Here is a 14,104-nt window from a genome sequence, read left to right as displayed (position 1 = left end):
CTGGGATGGGGAGCCAGTCAAGGGCATGCAAACTTAGGACGTTGCCCTTTCTCAGTTCCCTGGGTGGGCCACCTGCCCTGGCATCTTGGAGCCACCAGGCCATGCCCCACCTCGCCCTGGGGACTGGGCAAGTCTAGGCCCTGTACCACACTTGACACACACCGCTCACGGGAAACAGACTTGGCGGCGGCTCTTCAGCCCCCGCCCACCCTATGGCTCAATGAAGTCCCTGTTCTTAGAGCAGGGACCTGAAAACCTCAGGCTGTGGGAGCCGGAGGTGGGACCAGGACCAGAGCCCTGCCTCTCAGCTCCCAGGGGCGGCCAGCCTTCTGCGGGATGGCTTGATTGGGACTAGAGGGCCAAGGCCCTGCCTGGCGGGGGAGGGCTCGGTGGTGGTCTGCAAAGGCCTCAGGTCAGGCACGCCTCACCAGGGTGAGGGGCTAGAGGTGGGGAGGGAGATTAAGGAAGAGGAGGACTTGGCCTCACCTTCAGGAGTCCTAGACTGAGCGGGGGGGACAGTGCCCCAGCCTGTGGAGCCCCAGTCTGAGGGGAGGTGCTATGTCCCTGCCTTGGAGCATATCAGTCTGAGGGGGAGGCAGGACCCACACGCTCCCGATAAGGACGCATGAAAAGAACAGATGGTACCAACAAGTGCAAATTAATTGAGCGAAGCTTGTGTACATAGGTGCTGTGAACAGGCAGGCTGACAGGCCCGGGAGGGGGTGGAGCGGGGACAGGGCAGGGAGCAGGGAGAAGCTCTAACGAGCACTTATCAACGGCTGGATCTGCAGTCCCGAGCACAGTCATTGACAAAGCCTGTCTATAAATCTCCTGGCCATGTCTCTAGAAACCTTAATTACGCGGCCTCATTACCCCTCACACCTCTAGGCACAGGGGACCAGCCTGAGCCAGAGCGGCTGCTGACACCGAGGCTGGCCTGTGGCAGCCGGGCTAAGCTGCTACGGCAAGAGATGCCCAGCTGGGATGCCTGGAGGGACACAGCTTAGGGTCCTGTGCCCCAAGGTGTGGGTGGAGGCTCAGCCTCCAGGCCAAGGGCAGGTGTGTGGAAGAGACTTTGGTGCCAGGGAGCTCAGGGTTCATATCCCGGTTTTGCCAGTTACTCTTGGCTCTGCCAAGCACTTGGCCTCTCTGAGCCTCAGTTTCAGCATCTGTACAATGGGGACAGGGCTGGGGTGAAGACTAAGTGGGCAGTGACTGTCCAGTGTCAAGCACAGTGCCCAGCACTGGTGCATGTGTAACACATGCCCTTCCCTCTCTTCTTGGTCACTCTGCTTGAAGCTACCGGGAAAGAAAGCAGCAGCCCCTCACGTGCCAGGAGCTGGCCTGGCACACTCAGCTAGACCTTGGTGTGCCTCCTGCTGAACGTAATTTCACAGCATCATTCAAGGCTACTCTCTGACCAGCAAGACAAAAAGAAGACCACTCCGTAATCATGTCTGAGCACAGATGAAACACGAACATTGTCCAAACCACACAGATGACAAGACAGCAGCCTTTCCTGGCTAATACGAGTGCCTGCTGCTTCTTTACCAAGGACAGTTGCAGCCTCGTTGTTCCCCTGCCCTCTGGATAAGAATCACTAAAATCCCCACTCATAGAACTATTCCCCCTCCTGAGAGCATCTGACCAGAGCAAAGCCTTATGTCCTTGAACTTTCCCCTGAATCACCTAACAGGAGCCTGAGTCCTTTATGTCCTTTCCCAACACACCTTCCTGATACCCTCCACCCACCTTCTTGGTTGTCTTTGGTTGGAAGGAATTGAGATTATTAGTAGAACATCATCTCTTTAGATTAGCGTGCTCTAGGCCTGAATTCTAGACTCTCATTTACACCCTCCCCCATCTCATCTTCTGTGAAGATGTGTGCCCACGGCTTCCCATTCAGTGTTTCCTCCCTAGGCCAGGAGAAAAAAAGCCCTGGAGCAGGCCTGTGGAGGGAAGAGGTCCCAGGGCCACCTTCCAGATCTCTGGTGTGGGGGAAGGAGCCCCCAGGCTGGACATCTGGGCCTCTTGTGGGATTCAAGCTGGGGGTGGGGGAGACAATCTGGAGCTGAGAGAGGGACAGCGATTGGGGGAGAGACTAGGGTGACAGAGGAGCTGAAGGTGGGGCCTCTCTTCCTTCTTCCCAGGGCTCACCTTAGCCCCTGGAAAGCCAGCACCGGGAAGGGTCCTCTGCTCCAAGTGCCTAGGCCTGATGTGCCAGAAGGGGCCAACTCCCAGGGGGAGGCTGGCATGGATGGGCAACGCCTCAGTGTAGCTAGGAATGGGCAGGTGTAGGTCCCCATCCCTGGGAGCTCACTAACCTTTTCTCTGCCTCTCTGGCCCCATCTAGATTCTTTTAAAAAGGCTGTTATGGTTTCTGCCCCCCATCCTCAGTGACTGGACCCTTTCTGGCTGGTTCTCCCTGCCTGCCTCCAGCCCAGCCCTGAAGTGCTGAAAACTGTGCCCCATTTCTGCCAGGCTCTGGGGTCACCCCATAGTTTCACAGAGGGTTTCTGCTCTCAGACTCCTGGGCGATGGAAATCTGTGTTACACTTTGCCTTCGGAGCCTTGAGTCACAAGGTCCTTTCAGAGCCCCTTCTCACCTGGCTGGTGACCCAACCTCTTTTAGCCACTTTGCCCTCATGGCTCGCCCCCCTCCCATCCCTGGGAATCCCCCTGGGCCCTAGCCCTCACAGATGCAGGTAGCAATGAGGGGAGGGGTTTCATGAGCGGATGCTCCCCTTGCCTGAGGGCTCCTTCTCTACCCAGTGTCTCTGGGTACCCATGCCCCCGTCTACCTCAGGCCCAGGGTTCAGTCTCAGAATGCAAATGCTGATTAGTCAAACCTGCCCCAAGCACATCTCCAGTCCTGCCTCAGGGCCAGCTCCCCTCCCACTTTTAATGTCAGGCCCCAAGCCCATCCTGCTGAGATGGCAGTAAGATGGCTCGCTCCACAGAGGATCTAGGAAGGTCTGGGGTGGGGAAGGCAGAGACCCATACATGGTGGAGGAATGTATTCCCCAAGGGAGTGGCTGATGTTCGTCTGATATGAGGGTCTTGGAGGGGCTGAGAGAGAGGAAATCTGGCCTCCCCCCATGCCCCAAACTCTCCCATACTGTCCTTCTCACTTCCTGCTATGAATGTTAAGGCACCAGAGGCCCTTCACAGCTCACAGAACCCTTTCCAGGTGCCACGGGATTTTTGCAGCCAGCCTGTGGGGTAAGCGTTATCATCATTCCCATTTCACAGCTGAAAAGACTGAGGTCCCTATAGGTGCTGGCTGGGTGCTGAGTGGGAAGCAAACTTCCTGCCTCTGATCCAGACCTGTCTTCTCCCCTGGGCCATGTGGCTCCTTAGGAAGGGACACTTTATGCGTCCGTGGACCCATTTACGGGGCACCTACAGTGTGCCAGGCCCTCCAGAGTGTGGGTGGAGAAAGGATAGAAGGCAGAGAGAGCAGAGGAGCAAAGGCCTGGAGCTGTGAGTGAGTATGATTGGAGTTGGGTGTGGGTAGAATATTCTGGGTTGGGGCACAGGCTTCAGAGGTCACAGGGGTCATCAGGCTGAGGGGCTCATGCAGCAGGTGAGGGAACTATTGGAAGGGTTTAGAGCAGGGGCAACACACCTGGTGGCTGTGTCCTAGGGTGGAGGCGGTCAAGCGGGCAGGAGGGCTCCATCTGGACTGGCTCCTGGACTGAGTCAGCTTCCTGAGGGAGCCCCTCTGGCACTCCACAGGAGCTCCAACTTCTTAAAGGAGAAGGTGGGAGGGAGAGGCTTTCATCTTGGCCTCCACAAGACTCTCCCCCACTGGTGAAGCAGGCCTCAGAGTGCACTCCCCACCCAACCAGAGGAGGGACCCTGAGATGCCTCCAGTCTCCCAAACCAGACTTCTTAGGGGCTCCAGTCACCAGGTCCTTGCCCTTGCTGGTCCTTCGATATTCCTGAGCCACTATCCAGCCATCGCCTGGGTCTACCACATGGAGGTGGATTTGCATATCTGAGAGTAAAAAAAATTCTGCCGCAGAAGCTTAGCGCCACCAGGGCTGCTGAGCTCCCTTTTGTCTGTCTGAGTAAGAACTGGCTAAAGGCTGAAGGATAATTAGTCCCCTGTGGGCAACGCTGTCCCCCCTCCTTGAAGATTTAAAGGCACAGCCCACCTACTCAACCTGCTTCTCCTCGCCACAGTTCCCACTGGCATGTCGGCCCCTCTCCTGCAGCCCCTCCCAGCCCAGCTGCTCAGTCCTGGTGGCGCTGAGGAGGGGAGGTCCGCTGCTGGAGGAACGATGAATGGGCATTTTATCTGATTAAACTGGGAGTGAACTGGCTCTTCTCTATTATCTTTGGACCTGATTGGATATTTAACACCAAATGTAGTGTGTGTCAGTGCGTGTGTGTGTGTGTGTGTGTGTGCGCGCACGCATGTGCATGTGCATGAACTGGGCTTTTCTAGTCCACGTTAGGAGGAAATTGGATTGTACTGAAAAGCATTTAATCTGAGCTCAGGAGTGCACCCTAATAGAGTCACTGAGCTAGGGGAGGGACAGCTCTGCTCTTAGCCCTGGACAGGAAGGGGCCCTGCCCTGGAGCCTGTGTGTTACAGGATCCTGCTCTAGCCCTCCTAGGGCTGCACCCTCCCCATGGGGTGAGAGGAGTTGGTGAGGCCCAGGGATGTGCCCATCCAGAGCCTGAGTACTCTTCTAGACCGCACCCCGGTACAGGGGACCCCAGAATCCTCTCCTGCTTCCAGGGCCTCTCCTCCTAAACGGGGCCGTGCACTCTTACACAGGTGAAAGGTCTCACAAGATCACTGGGTCATTAGGGTGTGGGACCGAAACTGAGCTGCATGAGAAGGAAAGGGGATGTCTCCTGCTAGATATGAGGGGACTGGGTCAGGGGGCTGGGAGCTGCTCTCCCCATGTCGCCAGAGTCCAATGTGGAATCCAAGAATCCTCTGAGGTGGTTTCTAAGATATATTTGTCAAGGTAGAAGAATAGAACATGTATAATAGTTTGTGGACTCCAGCTTGATTTATAATTTTTCCGTATCTGTGGTATAGGTAATGTGGTGTGTAGACCTCCACATGTATTCTCAAAGGTTTGGAGTGGGCCTGGGGAGGGGACCTGCAGCCACAGAGCTCTGTTTTGGGGGTTTAATAGAAACTAAGGCAGCCCATCCCACCCAGACAGGCTGGGAAGACGATGAGTCAAGCTCACCAGGCTCTTGATTTGAGTCCTGAGGCTTGGCCAAGGCAGCTGCAGGAGCAGGCACTGGGATGAAACCCCAAACCTGTGTTGGACCAATGAATGCTCTCCCACAGTCTTGCCCTGCGGCCCTGGGAGGGCTACTGAGCTACCAGCAGTTTCCCCAACTGTAAAATGGGGATGATCATCGTATGTCCTTCATCAGATTGGCGCAAGGATGAAACAAGATTATGACAAAGTTCTGGGAGCAGAGTAAGAGCTCAATAAAGATTGATGGATGTAATTAGTATTATTAAAAGGTGGGCTAAGCTGCCAGTTTGCAGAAGGGATGGGCCCCATTTCCCAGGTTAGCAGATCTGTCCCAGTCCCCCCTGGTTCTGTAGTCCCCCCTCCAACCCTCACCAATCGATGATTTGAGCTCTCAGCAATTTATGGCCTCATCATCTTGGCTTTATTTACAGAGAGCGCTGCACTCCTGCCCCGCCCACCCACCATTTAATCAAGGAACTGAGAAGGACGGTGATACAGGGCAGCAAGAGCCATCTCACTAAGGAGCCGAGCCAGGAGGCTGTCCTGTCTCCGCCTGCCTTGTTTGCCGGGATGAAGGAGGAAATCATCAAGACCAGGCTCCTCACTCCACAGAGGAGGAGGCTGAGGCCCAGAGAGGGAAGGGGGTCAAACAGGGTGACTCCTCAAGTCAGTGGCAGAATAGAAACTGGGACCCAGGTCTCCGGATACCCTTCCCGTCCAGTGCTCTCTCAGCTGTTGATTATCTCTCTTCTGGGGGCCGCTGCCCCAGTGGCCCTCTCATCCGCATCTCCTCTGAGCCCAATCTTTGGGTGCTTGGGGCTAGGCCCTGATTTGGCCAATCCCCATTTTATAGACAAGGAAACTGAGGTCCAGAGAGGGAAAGGACTAGCCCGAGGGCCCCACAGTGTCTCTTGGTGAGATCCTAGGCCAGGGTTCCACCTGGGAGGTACGGGGACACACACACACACACACGCACACGCACACGCACACGCACACGCACACACACACAATCTCCACTCATCAGATTGCTCTTGCAAGAACAAGTTCACCCGCCTACACTTCTCTTCTACCAGCAAATCAAACATCTATTGTGGTTTTCATACTAACAACCACTGACAATAGTGCCATCTGTGTACCCTGCCTGGCATTCTGTATAAAGTGTGCCCTGCCTGGCAGTGGAGGTTAGAGTTAGGTACACTCCTCTCTGTGCTCCTACAATCCCCTGAGCAGACTGCACCCCAGTCCCAGCTACAAATCTTCTCCACTGAATTCTGATGTGTCTCTTCTGCTGAATGGGGGCTTCCTGAGGACAGAGACTTTGGAGGGAGTTATCTTCATGTTACTGTCACTTAGCCTGGGGACAAGCTTCTGGAGAGGGATCAAAAGGGAAGGTCTGGGACTTCCCTGGTGGCACAGTGGTTAAGAATCCGCCTGCCAATGAAGGGGACGCGGGTTTGATCCTTGGTCCTGGAAGATCCCACATGCTGCAGAGCAACTAAGCCTGCAAGCCACAACTACTGAGCCCGTGTGCCACAACTACTGAAGCCCGTGTGCCTGGAGCCCATGCTCCACAACAAGAGAAGCCACTGCAAGGAGAAGCCCTCGCACAGCAACGAAGACCCAACACAGCCAAAAGTAAGTAAGTAAATAAATAATTTTTTTTTTTAAAACAAGGGAAGGTCTGGGTGAGTTGTGCCACCTCCCCCTTTCTCCCTCCATCTCAAAGGACCCCATGAATGCCGTGACTATTAATAAGCTTCCTGCAAAGTGGACCGCCTTCCATAGTTTTCAATGCACTGTCATCCATTCTCTTGTAAATGCACTCAAAAGCCTCAAGAGTAGAGTAGGGGGACAGTATTCCCTCCTTTTAACAGATGAGAAGGCCCAGAGAGGTGGAGTGACTTATCCAAGATCACACAGCTCCTGAGTGGTGGAGACAGGACTCAGACCTGCTATACCTGCACAGATGAGTAGATGGGTCTGCAGTGGGAGAGAACAGGGCCTGGCACATAGTAGGTGCTCAGAAAGCTGGACGAATGAGTGAATGAATGAACAAGTGAGTGCATATGCCTGACTGTGAAGTCAAGAGGGGAGGGGAGTGGCTCAGGGTGTGTGGGGGTCAGGGAGTGCTTGACATTTTGCTCCCTGTGCTCACATGCCCCCTTCTTGGCTCCTCAAGCCCTGCTCAGACTTGGGGCAGAGCTCTTTCCCTTTCCCAGCCCCCCGGGGAGGCGTCACTTTCTCACCCGCCTCCCCGGGTTGTCTCACTTCCTTTGGCCTCTGCAGACTCCTCCTCAGTTAGGCTAAGGGCCTTCTCCTTGGAAGCATGCCTTCCCATCTCCAGATCTGCCCCTGGTGTCTGTGAGGCCCAGGACAAGGGCATAAATGGAGGTTCCCTGCAGGTGCCCACCCTCCCCCCTAAACAGCCATAGCCTGATCCTGTGGGTGCATCCCTGAAAGTATTTGACTCTTGGGAGGATAGACTTTGGGAAGAGGCCTGCAAGGCCCTCAGAAGCAGGCTCAGGTCCATTTGGGCAGGAAATTCTGGGGTCTTGGATACCTAAAGACTGGTCTAGATTGTGGGGCTTGGGCTCCAGAGTGCGTTTACCTGGCCTTGTGGACCCCTTGCTCTATGGGGAGAGATGAGGCTGGTGGAGGCCCAGAAAGGGCTCTCTAAATCATCTAAGGATGGTATCCCTCTCCCATCCTGTCTAATCCCTGTTCCATGGCCCTGGGGACCTTTCCTGGAGCCAAGGCCACTTGCCCCTCTGGTCAGGTTGTTCAGAAAAACAAGCCCACTCCAGCAGCCAGTGGCTTTCCCTGGCTGGTCAGCCCTGGGCTCCCCACCAGCTCCAGGGACCTGGCAGGGGTGGGAGTTGGTGTGGGGGGAGTGAGCCCACAAGTGAGAGAGACGTGGAGTGGGGAGGTGGAGCCGGCCTGCAGTGGGCGTTGCTCAGCCATGCGCGCGCGCACGCGCACACACACACACACACACACACACACACACACACCCCAAGACAATAAATCGACAAACACTTAATCTCTCTGCAAATTGAAACGGAGCTGTAAATATCTGCTGTATCCCAGCAGCTGAGTTATGAGTCTCGTTTATTAATCTCTTTAGTCCCAGGTGATGGATGGAGGAAGAGAATGGCCCACTGGGGCGATTCCGGGGATGGGGGAAGGAGGGAGGAGAAGTGGGTGAGGGGTCTGGGAGTAGCCCTTCTGGAGGAGGGGTCAGAGCAGGGAGGCCTGGGGGATGTGTGCTTTCCCCCCTTTTATTCTCCACCTCGGAAATCTCCATCAACACCGTGACTATTAATAAGCCTCCTGGCAAAGTGGACAGCCCTTTACAGTTTCCAATTCACCGTCATCCACTCTTTTGTTATTCCTTCCCACCGCCTCAAGAGGTTGGGGCGGTGGGGGCGGGAATCTCTTTCACTTAACATAAGGAGACAGGCCCAGAGAGATGGAATGATTTATCCAAGGTCACACAGCTCTTGAGTGGTGGAGACAAGCTCAAACCTGCTAGAGCTGCACGAATGAGAGGAAGCCGGAGGAAGGGTCTGCAGGGAAAGATAACAGAGATGCACAGGATGGGGTCCTTATTTCTCTCAAATGCTTGGTAAGCACCTTTCTCCTCTCTCTCTCTCTCTCTCTCTCTCTCTCTCTCTCTCTCTCTCTCTCTCTGTCTCTCTCTCTCTCTCTCTCTCTCTCTCTCTCTCTCTCTCTCTGTCTCTCTCTCTCTGTAGGAACTGGAGGAGGAAGAGAAGGACAGAGAGGAAGAGGAGTGGAGCTGGTGAGCGCTTTCAGCCAAGCCTGGGAGCTGCGACGACAGTTGCACCCTCACAAGATTTATTTTTAGAAAGCGCCCGAGTGCCAACACGCAGGGCTCACCACTCGGGCTGCAGGAGTGCAGGGGAGGAGACGAGGAGGGCTGGGGTCCTCAGAAGCCTTCCTGCCTGCTGGAGCTAGGCCTGGGATGGGAGTGGGGTCCGGTGCCTGTGTGTGATGAGCACGTGAGGACAGGTGGACAGAACAGGGGTGCTTGTAGAGTGACAGGGACAGAAGACTGACCTGGCACATGGGACCACAAGCACTGGGTGGTGGAGTCGGGTCTGCTGAGACAGGGGTGTTGGAGCAGGAGGGATGGGGTGACAGCGATGTTTCTGGAAACACCCGGTGGCCTGTAGGGGGCACGGAGTCAGGGCCCTCTGATTGGAGGCTGTTGAGGTGGGCACCAGAGGGCTGTCCTTTCTTTATCTCTGTCTCCATCTGTTTCTCTTGTATTTTCTCTCCTTCTTGTGGTCCAAAGATCTGGGTGGAGCTCAGACTCTCAGGGACCTGGGTGATCTGCCTCCCAGCTTGGGCTCGGTGTCACTCTGGTTTATGGAGGCCAACCCCAGGCTCCTGGGCTTTGTGATGCCAACACCCTGAGCTGACGTTCTTGCTACTAGGTGCCACTGACGTCAGTAGTGTCCATACTCAGGCGACCACTGCTGGCGGCTGCCTCCTGCTCAGGACCCATCACCTGCCACCAGGTGGTGCCCAGGAAGCCAAGGTTGGGCCTGAGCTTCTCAGCCTAACCAGTCTGCAGACTTCCTCCTGGGCCAGAGCCTGGGGGCAGGACCAAGGCTCCAGGAGCCCCAGGGGCCTTTGGAACATCTGCTCCAACTTCCTCTGCTGACAGAGGAAGGGACAGGGGCCCAGAGAAGGGAAGGGAGTTCAAGGTCATTTCAAGGAGGTGGTGAGAGTGCTGTGAGCGCAGGGGGTAGTGTGGAGCCGGGCTGACGGGCAGAGGGTATGTGTCCCGTGGCTGTGGGGTGCTGAGGGGGCTGAGGGTGTAGCCATCATGAAAAGAGCGGGGCTGGGGCAGGGGAGGGCCCACGCCATGACCACATCCTGATTTGCCTAGGACTATCGGGTTTAGCACTGCAAGTCCTATGTCCCGGGACCCCTCAGTCCTGAGAAAGCAGGGATGGTTGGACACCATAGGGCCACGCCGGGCACACGCACAGGACGAGGCTCACAGGTGTCTCTGCTATACTGCCAGCCCTTTCTGAAGGCCCCTCACCTGTTCCATTTGACCCTCAGAAGTAGGTAAGGCAGGTAAGCAGCTCTCTTCTATTACAGACAGAAAAATCAAGGCTCAGAGACACAAAGTGCTCTAAGTCACCCCGGGAAGGCATGGGAAAGCCAGCACTTCTCCCCATGGCTGGGAGGGAAGCAGTCCCTGGGCTGGGAAGCCTGCCCTCCTGTCACCCGAGCCCCAACCTCCGCTGCTGTGTGACCTGGGAGGCGCTACAGCTTCTCTGGCCTTCCTTCTTCTCCTTCTCCTTGAAATGGGGCCCTTTGTCCCAAGGAGCTGAAGTCAACCTACCAGGTTAAATGGCGGTGAGGACAGCTGGAGAAGGGGACGCTAAAAAACCAGGAGGTGAGGGGGATCAAGGGATCATTCTGGGCTCAGCAGACTCAGGAGTGGGAGAGAAACAAAAGTGTTATGCTCAGAGCAGGGCGGGCACGTGGGGACCAGGAAGGGGAGAGATGAAGGGAGGGGTTTAGGATTTCAAACAGAGAATGAAAGAAATGAGTTATTCCAGTGTGGTGAGGTTGGGGAAACTCCACTGAATCTTTAAACAACCCTCGTCAATTATTCATCTGCTGGTGTGAGGGCCCTCTGGTCTGCCACAAATCTCCTCTGAGCAGTGGAGGAAAGGAGGGAGGGAGGGGGAAAAAAAGGGGGCTGGGGGAGAGAGAGAGAAAGAAAGAAAGGCAAATATTTACTGGCTACTGTGCACCTACTCTGTCACTCCTGCCTGCCGGGGAGCTCCCAGAGCTCAGAACCTTGGCCTCTTCCCACCCCACCTGCCTCAGGACCCTGCACTGTTGGGCACAGGGCTGGGCACCTGGCGGAGGGGTGTGTGTGTCTCTTTCCCTGGCTGATTGGAGGAACTGCTGATACAGCTGCTGGGGAAGGGGAGTCTGCGCAGTGGCAAGGGTTTTACAAGCCCTGGTGAATGGAGCTGGCTTGTCTGGAGGCCGCATAGAACCCCTCATCTCACCGGCTCTCACCCGTGTCAGAAGACATTGTCTGGCTCAGCATGAGGTGGGCTCAGGGAATCTAGGGGATGAGCGGGGAATGCTTACACGTTGTTTAGTGTTTGGAGAGTTACCATGTGTGGGATGCCTCTTAATATCTCATTCTTCACCCTCACTTAAAAGCCCACCTCTTCCAAAAAAAACTCCCTGGGCTGCTCAGAAGGGAGGTGAAGGCTTCCTCTAGTTGTGCCCAGGCCTTACTCTTGACCCAAGGTCATACCCACAAGATGCTCACCCTGGAGGGTCCACTCAGGACTGGAGCTTTGCACCCACTTTGATAGAATGGAACTTGAAAGGCCTATGTCAAAATCAGGTGTCCCGGATAAAGGGAGGAAGAATTGACTGGATTGAAGGCAGATCCAAGGGCACACTGTGGGTAAGGGCGTCCGGGGGTGGTGGTGGGGTGGGACTGGCAGGCCCCAGGGCAGCGAGCACCTGTGGCATTCTGTCCGAAGAGAGGGTACAAACCCTGGTCTCCTCCGCTCCTTTCTCTGTTCCCAAGGTGATCCTTTCTCCAGAAAGTGTTCAATCTTCTATTAAGCTCTGGAGGAAATCAGTGGCAGAATTGTTTCTTGGGCCCTGGGGAGTGTGCTACAAGACCAGACACAGACTAAGGCACTCCTGGAATCGAGAGGCTCACAGCCCGGACACAGTGGCCGAGAGCTGAGGGACACAGTTAATCGTTCGCTCACTGCCCAATCACTGCCATGTCACTGGGGCCCACTGTCACACCCCCGGGCTCTGCTGCTGGTGGCCACTCCCTGACCGCACGTCCAGGAGTCACACACCTTGCGACAGTGCCATTGCCACCCAGATGTGTTCTAGGGCAGTCAGGTATTTTCCATGTCCTGTGACTCTGTCTACAGTGTACGCGCCGTATTCCGTGCTTATGGCCGTGTTCTATGGCTGCGTCTTCCTGTAGTGCAGTGTCGTGTGATATCATTGTACGGCTTGGGGGTATTGCTATGCAGCTACACTCCACTGCTCCTGCACCGTGTCCTGTAGCTTGTCGTTGTGTCTGTTGGTCGCAGGAGCTCGCTGACTGCTGTGTAATTTTGTTTGGTTGCCATGGAACGGTGACCCGTTGCTTCATGCTACCTGTCATGGAGCTGTGTGCTGTTGCTACCCACCCACGTTCTAGTGCTTGTTACTGGGCTCTACTGGCTGCATGAACGTTTGTCTGGCTCCTCCTCTGGTCCTTCTGGGCTCTGCCTAGGGGCTTGGAACTGGAGCTGGGGGCTGAGTCTCTAGGACCCAACCGAGGCAGAGGTGGGAATAACCAGCATGGTAAATCTGTGCTGACAGAGAGACAGAGAAGAATGATGTGCTGGAGGACTGAGGCAGGGCTGGAGGATAAATAGAATGAAGCCAAAAGCCAGGAACAAGGAGGGAATAGGCTGGAGGCTGGGCCTGGGACAGGCTGGGATGGGCAAGGGAGAGGGGCAGGCCTGCTGGGCCCCAAAGCCTTCACCTACATCTGTGTAGGGTCAGGCCTGGCCTGGGCCCTGGAGCCCAGAGATGAGGAAGGTGGTGGCTGAGTGTACCTAAGTCAACAGCAAGCTAGGGAGAGCAGCCAGTGCTTGTGACCTTGCCAGGTGCCCAGCAAGGGGAGGCTAGAGGGACCAGCCCCACAACGGGAGTGCTGGGGTGATACCCAGAGAGGGCATGCTTGAATTAGTTCTCCATATAGACACAACTCACAACGTCTCTGACAGGGTAAAGGGCAGCCTTGAGCCCCCTTGTTCATACTCAGAGCCTCCCCCAATCCTGTCTTAGTGCCCTTGGGCTACTTATTTCTCCTCCTGCCCTCTGTTTACTCAACCCCTTGCTCAAAAACGGTTCCTCCTCATGGCTAACCTTGACTTCTCAAATGCAGTCTAGTTTCATCTCCATGGTTTAATCCTTTAGAGAAGAGCCACACTAGCTGGCCTACTACCCGAGTTATGATGCTTTAAATATTCAAGGATATGAAAAGATATATATTGTTTGAATTGCTCACCTATCGGGTCCATCCTATATGTCAAGGCCCTCCCCCCTCAGCTCTGCTTTCTTCTCCTTCTTTCCCCCATTCTCACCATCGACAATATCACCATCGCATTTTATAAGCAGAATGAAGATTCCAACTCAGCCGATTCCAACCCTTTCTACATCTTACCTCCCCAAGCGAATATATAATATTAAGTCATCTCTGATTTCTCTCAAATAATCCAGACCCTGAGACTCACGGACCTCCACTCAGACCTTGGATCCTTTGCCAGGCAGAACTGTTCACTGGACTCCAAACCGGAGAAGGCCTGCCGTGCACGGTACCAGGAGCGGGGCCCCTACTGCTCCCTTGGGTCCAGCACCCAGTGGCTGAGATGAGAGGCTCATCCTACTCCCCGGGGTGGTGTGAGGTCTGCATCTGGCGGTGAGGTGAGGGCCTCCCTGGGTGATGCCTGAGGCTTGGCTGGCTCGGCATCTCAGGGGAGGCTCCCGGAGCTGGAGAGGTGAGGGGAGGAGAGAGCCCTGAGCTCTCTGCAGGGTTGTGACCAGGGAGGGATGCCTTCGTCTTTCCCCTTCCTTCCTGTCTGCCTTTCCCCTTCCATGGCGCCTTCCCTTTTCCTTCCTTCCCTGGACTTTCCCCCTCCTTCTTTCTCCCCTGCACTACCTCTGCTCAGAGGCACAAGAGGGGCGTCATGAGGCCGGGCTGTGGAGGCAGCAGGCATTGGTTTATTCATGCCGCCCAAAGCCTCCAATGGCAGGTCTGAATCCTTATTTTCAACCCAACT

This window comes from Pseudorca crassidens, chromosome 1, assembly GCF_039906515.1.
Source record: "Pseudorca crassidens isolate mPseCra1 chromosome 1, mPseCra1.hap1, whole genome shotgun sequence".
NCBI classification, from domain to species: Eukaryota; Metazoa; Chordata; class Mammalia; order Artiodactyla; family Delphinidae; genus Pseudorca; species Pseudorca crassidens.
The sequence above is the reverse complement of the archived record's forward strand: the minus strand, read 5'-3'. Positions refer to the sequence as shown.